The sequence below is a fragment of the Rousettus aegyptiacus genome, unplaced genomic scaffold (assembly GCF_014176215.1).
Source record: "Rousettus aegyptiacus isolate mRouAeg1 unplaced genomic scaffold, mRouAeg1.p scaffold_m13_p_1, whole genome shotgun sequence".
Taxonomy (NCBI): domain Eukaryota; kingdom Metazoa; phylum Chordata; class Mammalia; order Chiroptera; family Pteropodidae; genus Rousettus; species Rousettus aegyptiacus.
In genome coordinates, this window is record NW_023416284.1 from 146,841,698 (window position 1) to 146,860,589 (window position 18,892).

General features: G+C 40.3%; 1 protein-coding gene across 4 annotated transcripts in view; it reads right to left on the reverse strand.

The window, feature by feature from the left end:
• The window catches only part of FYN (FYN proto-oncogene, Src family tyrosine kinase), a 198,977-nt gene that overhangs the window by 171,633 nt on the left and 8,452 nt on the right, over positions 1-18,892 (reverse strand). For 3 of the 4 annotated variants that reach the window (XM_016136987.2, XM_016136993.2, XM_016136992.2), the window contains exon 2: positions 997-1,036. The exons of the other annotated variant lie outside the window; for it this stretch is intronic. The gene's annotated coding sequence lies outside the window, so the exon portion shown is untranslated. The remainder of the gene's footprint in view (positions 1-996; positions 1,037-18,892) is intronic. 4 annotated transcript variants of the gene reach the window in all.

The following is an 18,892-nucleotide window of genomic DNA, read 5'->3' on the forward strand; positions in this document are numbered from 1 at the left end:
TCTGATAGTATACTTCCTCAAGGTAAAGGTACATTGTCTGCATGCAGAATGGCTCTAGTTCAGGGAGAAGAACCTCTCTTACACTCAAATACAAAATGAGAAATAACCCCAAGTTATTCTTAGATGATGAAGTGCAGTCCCTGAGTGGCCAGGGAATCAAGGAATGTAACTCAAAGCTGCTGATGAATTATACCCAAGGCAGTGAGATTGAACAGTGGAGCCTGAGGCCGAAAAGGATCCCACGAGTAGCTAGTCCGGCCTTTCATGGGAACCCAAGGTACCTGGGAGGTGAGAGAGAAGTACTAGTAGAGAAGACTGAGCGAACGTTTGCAGAAAGGGTTCTTTCACACACCCCCTCCACTGAGGAGCCTTCCTGGATGGAACAGCCCTCGGTCTGAGTTTTCAGAGCCCATTCTGCACAGCTCTATCGCGTTACACAATAATTACCTGTGCACTAGTCTCTCACATTCATTCTTGTCTCAGTACAGTCCAGCACGTTGTCTAACACCCAGTGGGCAGCAAAAAGCGTTAAGTGAATGAGAGAATGGCCTGTTACACAGAAACTGGAATCTGAAGGTACAACTGGGGCAGACGTAAGCAGTAGCTATCTGAGAGTGGAGAAAATACTGAATGGACTGAAGGGGACTTTCCTTACCTAGTCCAAAGTTGGAGTGCTACCCATCCCTCACCAGCCCCTGATGGCTCATAGCCACAGAACAGCTGTTCCATTCCATTTCTGGGGTAGGCAGATATATCTTACAGCTAAAACATATGTTCTCATACTTACCAAAGTTTAGTGTTACAAGTAAGGGAAAGGGATAAACAGCAGGTTCACCTAAGTAAGCTAAGACTTTCTATTTCATATACCAGCTCCATCTCTAACTCTACCTCTCTCTTAGAAAACTAAGTTCAAAGTAGACCAAGTTCTGGGTCCCAACAGGAAACCCTTTTTAATTTATAAGGAATCTGCTCTCAGTGCGAAATTCGTCAACTTACTTTTTCCACGTCTAGATCAGCATCCTGCTTCTTCAGAAAACTGTAGAAGAAGAAAAAAAAAAAAAGCATCAAAAGAGAACTGAGCACTCTGCCTGTAAACCACCCACAAAAAACCACCATAGAATTTCCATTTGCTACAGACAATTGACTTGCCCACAAATTTTTTCTCATTTGCACAATTGTTGCCAAGTCACAGTTGCCAGAAACACCTGCCTAAAACTGCAAAGACCTAGCCCTGTACCACCAAAAGAAATCAGTACTAGATTTTAACTCTTAGGAGCCAGGAAAGGTAAGAATGGAGGTCTTGAATGAGTATACAGTCACACGCAGCCCTTCCTCAGAGTATCTACAAGTCATCCATAGCTGGGACACACTAAAAGTGAGTCTTCTAAGGTCTTATTCAGTTTACCTTTTTGCTTACACCTCCTCCTAACCCCTAGTATGTATGTGCCCACTTCCTGTCTGAACGTGGGTGGGCCTCACTGTCAAAACAGCCTTCTGGGACAACTCGTGATTCCCTTTAGCTGGGGTTTTCCTCTCTGGGAGGTCAACTCAACAGCCTGTACCCACGGAACTCTAGTCCAAAGATTACCTATTATTTGCAGTTTTAGCTGTTTGAACAAAAACTGTTGTAATAAGGTGTCTAAAGAGAACAATAGAAATGGTTGAATAGAATTATGTTGACAACAATATGTTTAGGACAGAAAGTGAAAGATTTGAGGAATCTGAAGAAAAAAAAAAGCAAAAGCAAATTTTCCTTTCCTAGTAGAGACTCAGACTTTTTTCAATATGATTCTTAGCATTTTTCTTCCTGGTCCATGATTTAAACACCCCCCATCATAAATTACTATCCCCAAGAAAACCATCCCCCGCTCCCCCCCACACACACAAGAGAATTTCTATGTTGTTTGAAAAGAAACATAATTAACAGTAACATCTTTGTTTTCTTTAATCAAAGATGACTCAGAATTAAGGAAAGAAGAAAATGACCATGGGTAAGAGAATTAGAAACTCATATATTGTCTTCTGCAGATGGGCATTCAAATCATGAAGTCACTGCACACAGACATGCGAGAGACCCAGCATCTTCGTGGGAGGAGGAGAACGTGCTTATGAGCGTGCCTTGAGAGTCTGCACTGCAGCAACCTGTGTCGCCCCATCTCCTTCTTGGTTCTGAGACATGCTGTTTTGTCTTAACCAAGGAGATGCCACTAGGCAATTTATGCCTTTTCTTCTGGCTGGGATTTAGACACCGTTGAGCTGTAAAAAAGAGGAATTCCTTCTGTCCAGAAATTTTAACTGGCTGCCCTATAACCAAATAGAGTAATTTGATAGTAGGAGAACTTTTCGCCAGAGGGAACGTATAGACAGTGAAAGTCTCACTTCCATTCTTGCACATTTCCACAGAGGTTTAAGAAGGTTGTCATTCTGATTTATCGAATGGAATTTTTATTTGCGAGATGAAAGATTTCTTCATCTGCCACAGAAAGAGCACTTGGAGAATCATTACCCTTTTCCAAAGTAATAAGGCAAACTGAACTTCTTATGCATACTGTACAATGCAATCACGCAGGATGCCCAATTCAACAACAGGCTCTGCAAGAATGAGCTTTCATTCCATGGCACTTTAGCAACCGTTACCAAAGGAAAAACTGAAAACCTGTTTGGAGCTGCTGGCTCACTACCGCACAAGGAATCTTATCCATATAAGTATATACAGCATTATCTGATTTCTTTTTCAGGCTCACTAAACAGATGGAGTTAATTGATAAAGCAATACATATCTACATCATCTTACAGCCATAAACCAGAAGGATGTCAGAGCGTTCACTTCAAAGACTCCCAGCGAGCACACGTGACCTCAGATATTTTTAGGCACCAGCTCCATTGTTTCAAAGAGGATACGGATGGTTGAAACAGAATCACCTAAAAGGAAAATTCACATGGCAACCCTGTCTAGAATGAAGACTGGCATTTGTTTTTAAAGCCAGGTATATCTTTCTTAAAGTAAGGCTTTATTTCTGAAAAGTTGGGAATAAATAAATTTTAGTCATCAAATGTTTCAAGTGAAATAGAGGTACATTTAATTTAAATGATTCTTATATATTTTTTTTACAAATCATTTTTTAAAAACCTGACCAATTGTTCTCCTACTTTATCTTTATTCGAAATCTAGATTTTTGGAATATTCGAGTTTTAAGTTTCCAAAGCTTGAGGCAAGACAGACCCCCTCCATTCTTCATGTGTGTGTGTGTGTGTGTGTGTGTGTGTGTGTGTGTGTATACAGACACAAAATTGCATATGTAATTATACAGACATTTCGAATAGTTGACTATGTATTCAATTGTGGGCTTTTGGGCATTAGAACATTTTCCATGCTTTTATTTTTTCTGCTGAATTAGTGCTGATGTTTCGTTTGAGTAACAATGACTGAAGTGACCCAGATTCCCCAGTGTAAAAGGCCGATCCACAAATGTTGCAAACGTGTGATCCACTGCAGGAATAGAAGCCAAAGGCCAAGGCCCTGACCAAAAAGGAACTACAGTAGTCCCCGCCTCTTAGCCATGATTTCACTTTCCATGGTTTCATTTACCTGTGGTTCTAAAATATTAGATGGAAAGTTACAGAAAAAAAAATTCATAAGTTTTACATTGCATGCCATTCTAAGTAGCATATGAAATCTTGCTCTGTCCAGCCTAGGATGTGAATCATCCCACTGCCAGCGTATCCATGCTGTATACATTCCCCGCCCATTAGTCACTTAGTAGCCATCTCAGTCATCAGATCCACAGTGCTTGTGTTCAAGTAACCCTTATTTTACTTAATAATGGCCCCATACTGCAAGAGTAGTACTGACAGCAATTTGGATATGCTAAAAAAGAAGATATAAATTATACGTGTGCACAGGAAAAAAAACATAGTATATATAGGGTTTGGTACTAGGCCTTGATTTCAGGCATCCAGTGGGACTCTTGGAACATATCCCCTGAAGATAAAGTGGGACTACTGTAGTCCCAATTATTTAGATCAGATCGAATCTTCCATTTTTGGAAGATTACATCAAGATTTTTATTTTCAGAGAAAACTCAAAATAAAAGTGAGAAGCCCTCAACTTTGAGCTCTCTGATATAGCCATCCCTCCATCCTCCACTGCTCTTGTATTTCCAAATACATAGGGGACGTCTCTGACAAGCACCTACCAAAGGCACCTTCCAACTGACAGGGTAGGCAGAAGGATAACCAGACAGTCATAGGGGCGTAGGCCACATGTTCGGAGAATGGCACAGAGGCTTAGTAGTGCTACAGAATAGAGAAGGGAGTAGAGGATGGTGGAGGCTGGTGGGTGAAATGTGGGAAACTAAGGCAGAGGCCAGATTGTGAGAGACGGCACATGCCAGCTAAGAAGTCAACCAGTTAGGGGCACACTTCTGCACTGACCAGTGCATTTTCAACCTGCCTCTATCCCAGGAAGACGCAGCCCCCAGCATATTCCTGGGCTAAGGGTCATCATTCCAATCTTACCAGCCCTGCTGGATAAGCATAATTTTCTCCTAATCGGTCTTCGGGGCCCAGGACCAAAATCATCTTCTCACTCCTGTTTCCTTTGGTTCCACTTCTATGCAGAACTAGATTTTCCTCTCCTCTGTGTTTTTATCGTACTTTATGCTGCACCTATTCCACTGTCTCCTCTGCTCGGATGCCAGCTCATCTGTGCCAGGACACACTGAGCACAGTGCCTTCCACGATGGGGACTAGTGTCATCTCTGCTGATGGAGGGGCGAAGGTTGAAGAGGGATGGGGACAGAGTAGCTAATGAAGAAACGACTGACAGAATGGAAAGAAACGAAACGGCACTAAATCAAGCTGACCCTGCTCCCTCCTGTATGGATCAGCAGCAGTATGTGTTTGGGAGCGATGGTGTGCCCACACATCAAACACGGCATATATACAACCGGAAGATGTTCTTTCCTTTACATTTTGTCTTGTGTCTTTAGTTATAAATAAACAATAATGACCTAATCTGGAGATTCTGCTGTTGTTTTTTAATATTACCCAGTGTTTTCCCTTTTAGTTAAAAAATGGGACTGAGAAACTGAGATTCAGTACATTAGAGTCACAATCACGTCTCATTTGTGATGAAGATTTATGGGCCGCGATGAAGCCAAGGTTTCAATCCTGATTTAGGTTTTGGTTTCATTATTTTGAGAAAAGGAAGATTGAGAGACAAATCAGGTATGCTTTGCTCTTGCCACAGAATCTTCTCTATTCCCAAGTCAACCCTTTCTATTACTTGCAAAAGGTTTAAAATATTCATTGACCTGCCGAAAAACATCTGCACATTACCAGACACGTCTTCACATAGTCACATCTGAATGACTTCTTTCTGCTCCAATGATCGTAGCTCGATTCAATCAAAACTAAAGTGAGAATCTCAGACTGTACACGGTGTGACGTCAGGGCAACTGAGGATAAAACAGCCATTTGATAGCAACTTCCACATCAAGCATGTCAACAGGGGCAGTGTCCCTTCGGTTATCCTTAACTTAGGATCCGAGGCACAAAAAAGACCAGGCAGGGCCAGACTCTGCCACAACTCCAAAGAAAGCTGAGACACACACAGAGCAGACACAGAAACTCCTCAATGTTCTCTGGCAAAGGGGTGGCCCCTGGCTCCCCGCCTGAAGCCCAGGAACAGGCCCACTCTCACAGTGGGCTCCCAGAGGCCTCCGCAGCTGCATAGACACGCAGTGCAGGGTTTGGGGACCATCCACACTCAGGGCACCACAATCTCCTGTGGGCCCCACAGCTGGGGCAGGGTCCAGAGACAGGACCCAGCTCAGACAAGGCCACTTGTTGTGGGTATCCCTCACCATCCTGAAAAAAAGTATTCTCCTCTAGCCATTCGTTCTGGCCCTAGACTAGCTCATTATCCTCTGTCCTTATACACACAAACCCTCTAACAAGGTTGGAGACGGCAGCACCTCTTCTCCCATCTCGCTCCACCCTTAGTAAAGGTATATGGATAAGTGCAGGTTCACAGGGCAGCGACAAAATTCGTAATAAGTCGATGCCCCCCATGAGAATCCTTTGAACACTGACATTGAGGGCACCCTTGAAGAAATTCAAAGGAAAGGGTCTAGTCTGGGGGAGGACAGCAAAGGTGGCTGGGAACACCTTCGAGTCTCACACACTGGGAGGACATCACGGGACTTGACCAATGTCATATATACTTTATCCTACCACCTCATTTGTGCTTCTTTTATATAATTTTCCATTCATGTCACTGAAAAGGTAATACATGCTCACTGAGAATCTAGACCCCCTCTTATAACGCTGGAGCTCTTCCCTCCAGCCAGTTTTTCTACACACATATAAAAAATGCGAACACTGTCCTACGGCACCTCCACCTTGCACACCACAACTGAAGCACATACCACTTACTTCCGAAAGACACAAACATAAGAAGGAGGCACCCCAAATATGAACAACGAACCCAGTACAATTAACTACAGGGTCTATTTCAATTAGTAAAGTGCAAAATGTAGACTCTACCACCTAATGGTACCTCTTACCACTGACCTATAAATTCTCACCACTGACCTATAAATTCTGTGTTTTAGTCCACAGCCAGGGAGGAAGCAGTCGGCTTGAAAACCAGTTACACCCCTAGCTCTGCTCTTTATTTATCTGCTCTGTGAATGGGTGGAGGAAAGAGACTGCAGCAAGAGTCACATGTTAAAAAATCCACCGGGGCCAGACCCGCAAGTTGAATAAATGAATAAAACGGGTGAGATGGAGCTGGGGTGAGCTGAAGAGCCCTCCCCCATCCCACGAGGACAGCCGCAACCCTGCTTGGGCAGGCTGTGTCCAGGAGGGAACGCAGGCTTAGTTTTGCCAGAACTTCCTATTCTTTTTTTTTTCCAAAAGAAACTGGAACTCTCACTTTTTATACAAGACTGCACCATTTAAGTGTTTGTTTCAATTTTTTAAATGTACCATGTGGTTCAACAAAACATAAGTGACTGTATTATCCAGGCCATAGACTGGTTTGCTACCTTTATAATTTATAAGATCTATTCTGTGGTCTCTCTATTAAATAGCAAGTTGACTGCTATCTGCCCTCCACTCAGGGTTTACTGAAGAACACAGAAGGGGGTTTTTATTATCATGTAACAAAATAATCCAAGTACATTCAGATGCACAAAGTAGAATAATATTACTCCTATAAAAAAAAACTAAACAGGTTTACACAAATGCTCGTACATGGGCTTGATGTTTGTTAGAATTATTTGAAATATATACTTAGGTATGTTAGCTTCTAAATAAACAAAAAAGGTAAATTGTAATAGCCTCAGAGGGTGAGGGCGTGACCAACTGGATCAAGCACGGGGGTGAAAGCCTGGCTGGAATGGCTTAGATTTTCAAACAAACATTGTGTGGAGAGAGGTAATGTAGATACTACCTTCCAAGAAGCACTGCAAGAGAGGGCAGCAGAGGAGTGGGTGATTGCCAGAAGAGAAGGCAACAAAGGAAAATCTAATGTATTTTAAAAATGGATGAAATCACAAATGTTTGTATTTTGGTGGAATGCATCATGTTAAAGCAAAGAAACAAAAAAAATGGGAGTACCAACTAAAGGAATCGTGTCAGTGAAATACGAGACAGTGTTGGGTCCAATAAAAATTTTATTAGTAAGGGTTAAGAACCCAAGATCTAGTTATACAGGTTTTCCTAAACAAGCAGTCAGGAAAAAAAGAAAAAAAAAATCTTTACTACAACACACATTGCCCCACATTTTATACTGTGCCATTTCCGTATTTGTCCTTTTTAGCCTACTTCTAGCACAGTCTCTCTTTGCTAAAATACATTAGTTGCCATGGAAACGATGTCATAGTGTGTGAAACCATTTACTGTCCTTGGAAAGGCATTCATGATGGAATTGAACAGTAGTATGTTTTAAAAAGAGATCCAACAGAAAGCAGTTGTGTAAGAACACAACAAGATCTCCAAATCATGGCTTCAAAGTAAGTATTCTTCTACCACCAACATTATATATCCTAGTTTTCCCCAAATCAGCCAGAGAAGCATTTTTCCTCCTCATGTATGCCACGTGTATCTAAAACAAAATCTCTGACCTACTGTTAGTGAGAACAATAGACTCCCTATAATTCACACTTACCTCCCCTGTGGGAGGGGCTGGAGATAGGAGACTTGTAGCATCAGAATGATTTATAGGCATCACAACACCTCTGCTAATGGGGAGGATTCATTCAGTTCTGTGATACGTTCTGCTGTTTAATTGTGTTGTTAGAGATAGAAATAGTATGTAGGATGTAGAAATTTTAACTTGGCTTTCCTTATTGTCATGGATTAGCAAGATATTCCTTTTTTTCTTTCAGCAACTCATGTTTGTCCCTTTGAGAAAAGATATTAAGCAGATCTCACGTGCAATACTGACAAAGAAAACAGACAGGTAAGGTGTGCGTCCCCTAGAGGCTCGAAACCTAGTGGAGCCAGCTGAAAGAGGGGAGCAGCACGAAAGACCTCCTGGGCCATGGTGCAGAAGCGGACTTTATGCCAACTGCAATAGGAAGATGGTGAGGGGTTTTGCCCAGCAATGTGATCTCACATAGATTTTTGAAAGCTCGCTCAGCTGTTGTGGGAAGTGGGATTGGGAGTCAACAGCAGAGGATGGCAGAGCTGTAATGTTATCGGAATCGTCCAGACGTAGAGGACGGTGCAGGGCAGATGGAGAAATGTGATCTCTAAATAGGATGACCTTACACCTTGGCTTGTTTGTGAAAGTGTTAGATTACACCTATTGTTCCAGTAGCCCATCAGGTTAAGCATTTGTCCAGATGTGCAATTATGAATAGTTGCGTTAAAATGCGCCAAGATTGAGTCTAGCAACCTCCACTTTGCACGTCCAGCCATAGTCTTGCCTACCAGGAGGCGAGACAACTGCACAGAGAAGAGAAATTTTACCTTAACATGTGATTAGATGAAAGGTGACCAATGACAATCCATCTCTTTTCCTGTCCTTTCTAATCTTGGAGTAAATAAACACCTCCCATGCAGGATGCTGACAAGTAAAACAAAGGGCACTTGGACATGAGCAGCTAAGGACAGCTAACTCCTCCCAGTCTCAATTCTACCAGACACTGGATGCACTGACCAGTTGTGCTGTGACCTATACTACAGCCTGAGATACAGAGAACACTGGGCAGAAGGGTCAATAGGAATCACAGAAAGTTACAGGTTAGGTATACATGAAATATTTGTGGGAAACAGGCCTTCTCAAGAATGCTGTGACTGCTCTCATTACAATGTTTTTGTCATTTATTGATAGTTATGTGATTTTACTTTGCCATAGCCCTTTAGCAGCAATGAGTTACAAAAGAACAAATATAAATTTAATGAAAAAAATGAGTGCCAAATTTCTGTTTTTCGAAAAAGGTGATGATGAATGTTAACTGACACAAAACTTTTGTTGGTATTTATTATCAACCATAGAAGTCATAGTGATATCATTCACTACATAAATCTGTTAAACATCAGCAACTACGTCAAATGTTAATAGCTATTGTAATAAGACTGTGCCTGAGGATGGCAACTTAACACATGCAGCAATGGAAGGTTCACTGACACAGTACTCAAGGAAGCATGAACTTTCTTTTAGATCAAATAGCTGCTTTTCTAAGTGGACTCTGCTCATTTTTGAGTTTAAATATTTTTGTGCCCATCTGAAAAAGCTAAAGTGATAGCTTTAATTTGTCGGTTTCATTATCAGAAGAAAAAGTCACAAACGGTTAAATGATTCCAGCTTTATGTTAGTATTAACAGGTGTTTTAAGCAGAAAAATCAGTTAATTCCACTAATGGTTAAATTTTTTCCCATCTATTTCCTGGGATAAAAATAAACCTTGTAGAAGTTCATTCATTCTGTCACAAGTGAAACATCTCACGTTATTGTGAACACTACTGGCAATTGTGAAGAGTTTAACATAAGAGATGAAATTATTTGCTTTTATAGTATAATACAAATACGACTTTTGTGATGCTAAAAACAATTGTCTTTACTAAATCAAGAAACTGATGGAGCAGAAAGTTACTTGAAATTGGGTATGGCTTACACATAATTTATAACTGCATTCATAAAAGTGGCTATATCCTACCAAATGCAAAAGAAACTACAGATGGAGAAATTTACAAAAAAAAAAGAAAGAAAGAAAAACTGAACCACAAAATTTTTGTGACAAAATGTTTCATGAATACAAAAAACACTTCAGCATGGTAGTACATGTCTTCTATTTTGCCACCTGTCATCATCAACCAGATTTTAGAAATAAATGCTTGAGAAATGACTCTCTAAGTCCACCCAGGTGTGCCATAATGGTATAATAGATAAATCCTGTAAGTCTGGGTGCATTCTGTTTCCAAACAGTTGGAAATCTTTGATCAAAACAGTGACACTTCAGCTTTTAAAGCCTCTAGCCAAACACAGTTTTATTGAAAACAAGGCTTGCAAATTGGATGATGTTGAAATTTATCCCAAAAAAGCAAAGGAGGAATGAAACACATTAAATTATGAGAACTCAAGGAGGGTCCAAGATTTAATTCTGAAATTTTATTTTATTTTGGAGTATCTCAATTTGTGAAAATCTTTTAATGGTGATCTTAGTTTTAATTGACTACATTTATATTCCATCGTCGAATGAAGTGAAATTATGAAGATCTATGATTTATTGTCATCTAAATTTGATAAAACATTCAAAAGGACCACAGATGAATTTATTTTCATCAGTTTCGTCTTGTAAAAATATTTGCTGAAGATAAGAATCCTGAATGGAGGTAAAAGACCTGTGATAATATTTGGACTAAAATGTTTACAAATTGCAATATGAAAAAAATAGTCTGAAAGAAGCCTCCATTTAGCAGAATTTTCTCTGTTTACAGGTATCTGTAGAAAGACCTATCTTCTCAGTTAAAAATATTATGATGTATACATAAATACCAATCGAAGATAGTAACAATTTCAAATACTAACTATAAAACAGAACTTTGAAGGAGACTACAGACAAGTCCATGAGAAAATTAAGAACAATTCATTCTTCATAAAAAAAAATCAGTGATATGAATACTAGAGACATATGGCTAAAAAGCTAAGGTGAGTGAACATGTACCAAGAATAATTATTGTCTTATATTCCTTAAAAAAAAATTTAGATAATCTTTATAAAAAGTTTTTTTGCTCTAATAAATATAAACATATTTTTAAATTTTAGAAATTTTATTTTTGAAATTTTGAATAAAACTATTTCATAGGTCCAAAATATTATAAAAATGATCCATCGATTAATAAATTGATATTTTAAAAATTCTATAATTTTAGTTACTTTAGTGACTCCTTTCAATAAATGATGTGGTCCCTCATCTCTGGCTCTCTTGGCTCCCCCCCATTGACAGATGAGGGAAAATATGAGATGTATTTACATTCTGAGAAGATGTGCTCACAGCATCACAGTAATTTTCTGGTAAGAAAATACATAAGCAATATCCCAACAAACAACGTCTCACCTCACTCCACCCTACCAAATGCACACTTTTTAAAGAAACACTAAAGAGTTCCCTTCCAAAATTACTAGGCATTTCAAGAAATAGCAGGTTTTAAAACATCTTCTTAAATACAGCATCATCCTTACATGAATATCAAAGAGAAATGAAATGTAATTAAAAAGAGCTCACTAGTTGGTTTTTTTCCCCCCCTCTTTCATTTGAGTGTTCTGGTAACTACTTATGAATTATATTTGGAAATAAATCCTTCCATAAACTTATGTTTTATCTAGTCCACGAGGATAGAATAAAAAATGAAGAGATTCTCCCCTTAATGTCAGTCAGAGACTATAATTTCAAGTATTTACTCTGATACCATTAAAATATAGAATGGTAAGATCACACCCAGTAAAAATTCTCTTCTTGTCTATCTCCAGCATCACAGTAAGTTCATTAGAGAAAAGCCTGAAATTCTTTTGTTTTCAATATTTTTTTATTTTTCAATTATAGTTCATATATAATATTATGTTAGTTTCAAGCGTACAACATAGCAATCAGACACTTTTGTAACTTACAAAGTGATCACCCTGATAAGTCTGGTACCCATCCGACACCACACATAGTTATTACAATATTATTGATTATATTCCCTATGTTGTACTTTACATCCTTGTGACTGTTTTTATAAGTGGCAATTTATCCATCTTAATCCTTTCTGCCCTTTTTCACTTATTTCCCCAAGCCCCCTCCCATCTGGCAACCATCGAAATGTTTTCTGTACCTATCTGTTTTGTTCATTCATTTATTTTGTTTTTTAGATTCCACATATAAGTGAAATCATATGGTATTTGAGAAAGGCCTGAAATTCTAATACTTTCCACTGACTTGAGGCTCCATGGCAACTTAAGGTTCATCCTCCCAGGGTATTAGGAAGAACTGCTGCCAGCTAAACGACAGAAAGCCCAAATCCCCACTACACTCTGTGGTATCTGGTGGATAACTCTGCTCCTTGAGAAGACAGATTTTCCCATGTCTTGCCCAAGATAAACCTAGTACAGGTATGCTAACCAATAATTTACTCAAAGGAAAAAGCGTACTATAAGAATGCAAGTAAGTAAATTTGCCAGCAACAGCGGCATGTTGAATACAGCTCAAATACAGTGTGGCAGATTTGAAATTTACACTGACTACTCAGCTATATACAAAGATGTTACTTCATTTCTCTGTAGTTGAATTCAACTTGATCACGACCATTGCATTCCTGCTCATGATAGAACGAACAATTTTGCTGCTTCCAGATAACTTAATTTCTTCAGATTTAAAATTTTAGTTGCTTCAGGGCAATTAGTCAAATTTCATTCATCGCGAACTGCCTTTCAGGGCTGTGCTACTTTCCTTTTCCCTCCTTTCCTCAGGGAAGATTATAGACCACCACAGGATGGGGAGAGGACCTGATCCAGGCTCTGTCCTTCAAGAGCTCATGGGCTTCCTTGAGATGTCGCATCCCTTTGTCCTTTGGGGTTGGCCAGGTTCTGTTGATGTGACTAGTGGATATCTGCAGTCACGAGCCCAGCTCGCCTCTAGCAGGGGAGATCAGCACAGTCCATCCTGTGCTCTCTTCATTCTGACTCCAGGCCTCTCCCACTTGGCTCCCTCAGCACCTCCACGTCTGCCTGAAGGGGCCTGCCTGCAGGACCGACAGGATTTCTCCTATGCCATGTGCAGGGCCTGCGGAACTCAGAGGGGACACCAGCTCAGGGTTAAATGTGCCCCACTGCAGGGTGCACTCCAAAGTGTTTTTGTCCCAAGTTCCAGCAGGACTCAGGGTACAAGTCTCTGGGTGCAGATTCTCTTCCACCCACTTGGAATGGAGGATGCCAGTCATCCTATCATTTTCTTATTTCTAGTCTCCTCCAAATCACTCTAACCCAGGAAGGTACTTCCTCCTTCCTGCAGCCCCCCTTCTGCATAGCTTACTATACAATACATGCCAGGCGTTCTGAGATCTGGCTCCTTGGAACCCACAAATCATTTCTCTTTTAACAAAGCCTGCCTCTTTTAAATGAAGGTCTGGGCTAACGCTGGTCTCAGAAACATGCTTCAAGGGCCTGTTTTGGAAGTCAAAAGCTGAACAATGTCTTCTCTGTCTCAGACTATAGTCTACCCTCCCCCTGAAGTAATGGAATCGTTAGCCTCAATGGGGAGACTCCCAGGGCAACAAGAATTAGGAGGAAGGGAGAGTAAATTGAATATCAGTTCAAAATATTATCTCCACTAAATCAGCTGGTCAAAATGTAAGATCTCAGAGGTCTCAGAACACTCATCCAGGATTTTAACACAAGTGCAATGTACAGCTATGTCATTCTTCCAGAAGACACCATTTATACATATTTGGACCAAAGGCAAAAGGAGCCTATGCCTTTCAATTTCTTGACTTCTCTACATCTAATGTCCTGAATCTCTATCCTACTGTTAAGTGGAGATCCACTGAAATCAAAGCTGCCCTTGCTCAGTATCATTTTAGAACTTTCCACTTCCCTGGGTTTCCTCTTCCTGGGGCCTTATCGCCTTTATCTCTCCACCTCCACACCTACCGTGTTCACTCATCACATCCCTAAAATCTCAGAGCCTTCCTTAATTTAGCCATCATCCCAATTCCAGCTCACTCCCTATCTTGTCTGAACACTGTTTTCAGCCAATTCGATTGCTATTTTCTTTAGTCTCATTAAAACATTCCCCTCACTTGATTATTTAAACCAGTTCTCAACTGTAGGTCAGATTTTCCATTCAGAAGTGACAAGTATTATCAGGCGGAGTGACAAAACTGGATTAAAGGGAACCATCAAAAATACCTACAGATGTCAATGGGACCTCACAATTTCTCTGTAATACTTTCTATCCATTTATTACCACATTATCCTGTATTTTTGTGGCTGTTTGGATTTTTTTCTAGATTCTCCAAGTTCTTCTTTCATCTCAAAATCTTCCACCCTCAATGATGGTTTAGCCTCCAATTTTACTGAAAAGTTTCAGGACACTTCATACCTTCAACCTTCTTTCTTTTCACATAAAAATTTCAGTTTCTTCATCTATCTTATAGTGATATTTAAAAATCACACATGTAAAGTACTGTGCCTACCCTTTAGTAGGCACTCAAACTTGTAAATACTTTTGTCATTTGTTCCTTCTCCCTCTGAGTTACTGCTAATTTTTATCCCCTTTGGGGCAATCATTGGTTAAATGGTGGCACCTCCCCAAAATATGTCCACCTGGAACCTGTAAATGTGACCTTATTTGGAAAAAGGGTCTTTGCAGATGTAATTAAGTATCTCGAGATGAGATCATCTTAGATTAGGGTGGGCCCTAAAACCAGTGAGTGACAAGCGACAAGCATCTTTGTAAGAGAGAAGAATGCCATGCGAAGATGGAGGCAGAAATTATAGTGATGGGTCGATAAGCTCAGAAAAGCCCAGGACTGCCAGCAGTCACCAGAAGCTGGGCAAGAGGCATGGAACAGAGTCTTCCCTCAGAGCCTCCAGAAGGAACCAACCCTGCTAACATCTTAATTTCAAGACTTCTGGTCTCCAAAACTGTAAAAGATGCTTTTGTGTTTTTTTAAGCCATGCAGTTTGGGGTGATTTTTTATGTCAGCCACAGGAAACAAATACAAGGGGTCCTTCTGTCAGTACTATGATCTCGCCCCTACCAACTCTTTGTAGATCCCCTTCCGTCCATTACCAACCTTACCGATAGCACTCTCTGTAGTGGATGTTTCTGCATGTTCTAGTTCATTCGGGAGACATTGAGGGAGAGTACAGCTGAGTGTCCTGACACAAGGCACAGACAGAGGCTTTTTGCATAGTGGCCATTCTGAATCTCGAGTGCACGGAGAACTATTGTGGGAGTGGAGGCCAGGATGTTTCCTTCCCCGGAAGCAGGACCCCTGTCACAGCTTGCCTCGGACCCACAGATTATGGACTCTCAACACTTTCCTGCACTGGACTCTTTCTATATGGCATGTGTGGGCCAAGATATAATCTGAGAATGTTTGAGGCTACAGTTTTCCAAGTGCTAATCCTCCTTGCATCACACTTAGCTGCAAACCAACTAGAACTTCCCAGAAGTTACTGGAACCCACAGAGACATCTGGTTCCGCCCCTTATACTATAGTCCTTATAGGTTCTTTCCAGCCATACCTCATTGACTTTCTATAATCAATTCTCGGCCTCTTAGAGAACTACCTCTAACTCTTGGCAGCGTGAAATCAAGAATCTGTTGAGTAAGACTACAAGACAGTGAGAATTATACGGTCAATCACACTTATATGAAGAGTGTGGTATGGCACATTATCCCTGCTTTGGTCCTAATTTTCAGACAGGACTAGGAGTTGGGATCACTGCATTTTCACCTAAGGAGATGGAACATAAGGTAGAACCTAAAATATTATGTACAGCTAAAATCTGAATTCTAAACCATGACTCTGAGGATCTACCAATGCGGAGGACCTGATATATTTAGCTACAAGAAGAAAATTTATTCAAGATGCATCTTACTTCTAGAAGTATTGAAAACACTTGTAAGACCTCCAAACTTGGAAGCTTAGAATCATAATTAACCAGCATTTAATAAGCGCACAATTCAGGGCAGTGTTACATACTCAACACAAAGCAAATTAAACAAAGTGGGCTTTTCACCTTCTAATAGCTTACTACTGAAAATGGACAGTATTGATACTAACACATACAAGAGTGAGTGAGCATGAACAAACTGGATAAATACATGAAGTAGTGACATGCTAGCCAAGGGCAAAGTGGATTTTGTCAGTGGCTTGTAATCACCTACATTTAAGGTAGAGGTGGTGGCGATGGGGAAGAGGGCAGGAAAAGCAGTGCAATCAGACAGTGCACGGTTAGGGAAGGGAAAACAGTTCACTACCACTGGCCAAAGACCATAATGGCATTTCAAACCACACTGAAACACAGTTACCCCCTTTCCCCATCTTGGCGGCTGTAGTTGGCCTGCATCCACAGAGAATGTTCTTCTTGGTCTCCCTCCCTCAGAGACATTAAACCTGGCATCCAGGTGAGGGCTAGGCAGGGGAAGCCATTAATGAGGAACCACAGAAAGCTACTCACAGGTAGCTGAGAAGACTCTTAATGAGTGGCTGACAAACATTGCCTGTTGTGTCACTCTGTCTTTAGCTACAGAAATTACTTGAATAGTCCCCTCCCCCACAACCATGGAAGACATTTTATGCGGTTTATTTTCAATCATTCTTTTGACAGATATATAAACAGAAGCTGTGACTAGGATACAGTGTGAAACTGTTACTTCGTAGGACCTTAAGTATAGGATGGAACCCTCTCTTCCCCTGTCAAGGAGATTCTTCAGATGGTGCCACTACCAAGTGAGCAAAACTAATGCATAGAGAGAAAGGCACTCCCACACCCAGAGCTGGGTTTCGTGTGGCTGAGGGATGCAGTTAAATGCTACTCTGAGAGCTCCATAAATGGGCAGTGCCTAACAGGTAAGCATCCGCCTTCTCTAGTCCCCCAAGCACAACACTGGCAGTCCACTCTACTATTCTTTCATCTTCCATCATTTACTACTGTATTCTTTCTGTTTCCTCCAAATTTTGAAACATTCTACATTTACTCTGGTCTTGGACATCATTGTGCACTACTGGTGACTTCTTATTATTTTTAACGAAAATCTGGTTAATGAAAACCTGATGGCAGAGGGCAAGGAAATAATTATTTCCTTGACCATGCTCAATTTTTCACAAAAAGCTCAAGATTAAGAAAAGAAAGATCTTTAAACACATATTCTGCAAATACAATGGTGGGTCCTAAAACAATCTGGGACGTTCACTGAACCTAAACATGTAGGTCAGTAGAGAGTGAATCTGGTGTCATCGGAAACTACAGGAGCTCATTCTCCAAGGAGATGCCAGCCTAGCCCCACGATGGCCAGGAAACCCACCATACATCCCAGTGTCCCGCCCCAGGGCCTATCTGAATAAAGATCTGCTGAATATCTACACCATGACATTGCATTACATGCTATGAAAAGCAAAACAATGGGGGGAGGGGTGGCAGCAAACAGTATTTTTATACATATGGGGCAAACAGTTGCTTTAGAAAACAGTTCCCATGAATATAGATATCTAGGAGACCTGGATTCTAGTCTAAACCAAATTAATGACTGGATGTATAACCTTGGGCAGGTCACAAAAATTCTCTGTACCTTGAACTCCTCATATCAAGATTTAACTAACAACATAAGGGATCATCTATTAAGAGGCAACCAAGAGACATAAATGTTCAATGCAAGAGAATGAGGAGAGTAGGGGAAACTTTTCAGAGTTGGTATTCCAACTGGCCTTGAAAAATAGATAGAATTCTGAGGGAAGGAGGGGTTAGGAGATTCTAGGAAATGAAAACAAAGGTTGAACATATATTCCATATTAATGATATAGTAGATTGACATCTGGTTAATGTAGTGGTGAATGAGGTGAGCCAGGTATGACTAAGAATGTGAAGACAGCGAAAAGCATTGAATGAGATTTGGCCTTTCTTCTCTTCATTGGGTTGTTAATAAAGGAACAAGGCCAAAGAAGCAGTATCTACATCAGCCGACATTCATTTTGACATGGATCAACACCTCCGCACTCAATCTACAAAGTATAGGAGTGAAGCAAAGGAAATGTTGTTTGCAAACCACAGGAGAGTCTGAAGGACATAACAAACCGAGAGAATATAGATAAGTAAAAAGACAGCCAGAGAATTGACATTTTCAAGTAGGAGACAATGGTAAAAGACATAAAAAGACAAAATGTTAGAGTTCATCGATAATTCAGCTCCTGTATCTGAAAACAATGAGGTACTCTGTACTTCTAGGAGGTTAGACAATAAACTACACAACAAAAAGGTGAAACCCTGAAAGCAAACAAGATAAATTATTAACAGAAATTAGAGCTTTTAAAATGTCTTTGTATGCATGTGCCTAGCTATAGGCAACATATCACACAACTTCTGGAATAAAATTAAAGTTGAAATAAAAATAAAATTTTACAAGTGACAATATTTGAAATTGTTATTGCTTCTAAAAAGGTACTACAATGTGTGGAAATGAAGAAACTAGTTGATGTTTATTTGCCTTTTCAGTAGAATTTAAATTGGGCAGGATTTCACAGAAATACAGATTCAGAAACTTTTTCTGGGGATTAGAGAAGAAAGAATTGGGAAAAGTGCCCTGGGCTTTGTTGTGGGAAAGGCGATCTGGCTCATTTTTAATTTTCCATTAAAGCCCTACTTTTCAGTATAAAGCAGATGGAATCCTTAT